Source organism: Asparagus officinalis, chromosome 8 (genome assembly GCF_001876935.1).
Source record: "Asparagus officinalis chromosome 8, Aspof.V1, whole genome shotgun sequence".
Classification (NCBI taxonomy): Eukaryota; Viridiplantae; Streptophyta; class Magnoliopsida; order Asparagales; family Asparagaceae; genus Asparagus; species Asparagus officinalis.
The window spans coordinates 3,781,565-3,784,022 of record NC_033801.1 but is presented as its reverse complement, the minus strand read 5'-3'; positions in this window follow the sequence as shown (position 1 = coordinate 3,784,022).

Genomic DNA, 2,458 nt, shown 5'->3' with positions numbered 1-2,458 from the left:
GCACGAGGTGCTGCGGGAGCACCTGGCCGGGCACGCGAACGTGGGGCCGCCGTTCATTCTCGAGTCCAGTGCCGTGGCAGAAGAGGCGGCGAAGAGCTAGCCAGAGCCAGGATATGTTCTCTTCGTTGTTGTTGTTGTTGTTGTTGTTTGATGTTGGTGTTGGTGTTGGTTAATGTATTGAATAAATTAAGCTGTGGACTGTGGAATTAATGAATGTCATATGTTAAATTTGGTTAATTTTATTTATAATCTTAATATGTTGTGTGGATTTGTTGAGATTAATTAGATTGTGCTCAATTTGTTGAGGGACGGGGAGAGTGGAGTCAGAGAGGTGAACGGAGAGTGAGTATGGAGTGTTTCGGTGGAGGAAGAAGATGAGAGGGAGTTAATTCCAAGGAAGCGGTAGGAGAAGGCAAAGCTGCGTTGAGGACGCTCGCGTGTTGTCCTCTTATATACACACCGACCCTCTTATTAATTAAGTTTGGTATTTTTTTCGTACTAGATTTTATGAACGTGCAATATACGTGGTTAAATACCGTGATTAAATATTTTTTGGTTTGTTTTCTTACTAAAATTTATTCATCGGTTACTCTTTGATAATAATTTTTTCTCACTTTTATTAAGTATTTTTGGTTTAGTTTCTACTAAATTTTGTTCCTCGATTATACTTTGATTATTCATTTATTTGATGTTTGTTTGAATAGGCTACATCCAGTTTAAATTTTTATGTTGATAGTTGAATTGTCAGGAGATAAATATAATCTAAAGCCAATTTAAATTTTCATTTCATTTGGATCAACATAAAACCAAGCTTAACCTAAGGAAGTATAGTGTTATGAAAGTGAAAACACTTGAAAAAATAACATTATAAAAGAAAGATGAATAATAAAGCCAACGAGCCAAGATGATTGATTTAAAATGGGCTAAAATAACAGAAAATGGTTAATGAAAAAAAATCATAGACTGAAGATTATTGCTAACTCTAGTACACTTTTATATGATAAAAACATCCACATATGCATATGAAAACACTAAAATAGTTTATGAAAATCCATTCTAAAGATTCCTAATTTTACTAAAAAATAAAACTATTCTATAACAATTCAAAAAATATTATTTTTTGTTACTTCTATTTTATTTTTATTAAGTCGAGATCAATCATTCTTCATCTTTACCTTTTTCCTGGCCAATTTTATAGTAGTAGTGTCTTCATCGTCTACATCGATTTTGATATGAAACTAGAGCATGTTATTTTTCCTTGGGCTCATTCATCTTTTTTCTTCTCGTCTAAATTCACAAAGAAGTTGAATATATTTCTTATATTCAACACTAACTTTTGACATTACAGACTTTGATTTTTTTCTATTTCAATAAAAATAAATATTAATTATATTTATATACTTTTTATGCTTTTAATTTATTACTTAAATAAGGTTAGGAGCTACCTATTTTTCTCTGTAATGAATTCTTCTGTTGTGCACCCAATAAGAATTTTTACTATGTCATAATGTTACATTTGTTTTGTATGTGTCATTTTCCATGAGGACCTAAACTAAATACATTAACTTTTTCATTATCAATTTGCGTTAGATTATAATCTTAATATTTAATTTTGATATATTTATTTCATGAAGAAGGGATATCACTTAACCTTAGTACTAAATCATCAGCGATTATACAACATTTATCATCTGGACACTTATTATTAACATCTTTATCCACTTTCTTATTACAGCCTTTGCAAATATAGAATCACTCTCAACTCTATTATAAATGGTAGTTATCATTACCTTAAAGGTGTGATAGTATGTCTGTATATTAGTATATTATTCTTAGGTTTAATTATATGAATTTTAGAGTAGGTTTTCTAAGATCATACCTCTTTCAAATGTTATAATGGTTGTATATATTAGTAATTTGAATTTCTGTTATAATGGTTGTATATATTAGTATATTATTCTTATGTTTAATTATATGAATTTTAGAGTAGGTTTTCTAAGATTATACCTCTTTCAAATGTTATAATAGTTGTATATATTAGTAATTTGAATTTCTGTTGTATTTATAAAGAGCCTTAATGAAAATGCTTTTGTCTTGGCAGCTTACTCTAAAAGAGCGCTTCATATCAGCTTTAAAATATAATATTTTTTTTACAGTTTTATATGGATGTTTACTTGGTTTACTTACTATTCTCTTATTTCTTCAGTAAGTTATATCTTTGGATTAATATATATTATTGACACAATTTACGATGACATGCATATCTCTTCTATAAATTTGAGACAGATATAAGGTGTTATTTTATATTTAGTGGTTTTTAATAAGAATTTTGCTAATGAAATATACTACATTCATACTTAGAGATCTTTCTTGAATTCTAATTGTGCTATTACATCATTATCTTTGGTAGTGTCTTTAAGAATTGATCATTCGTTAGTAGTCATACCCCTAAATAAAG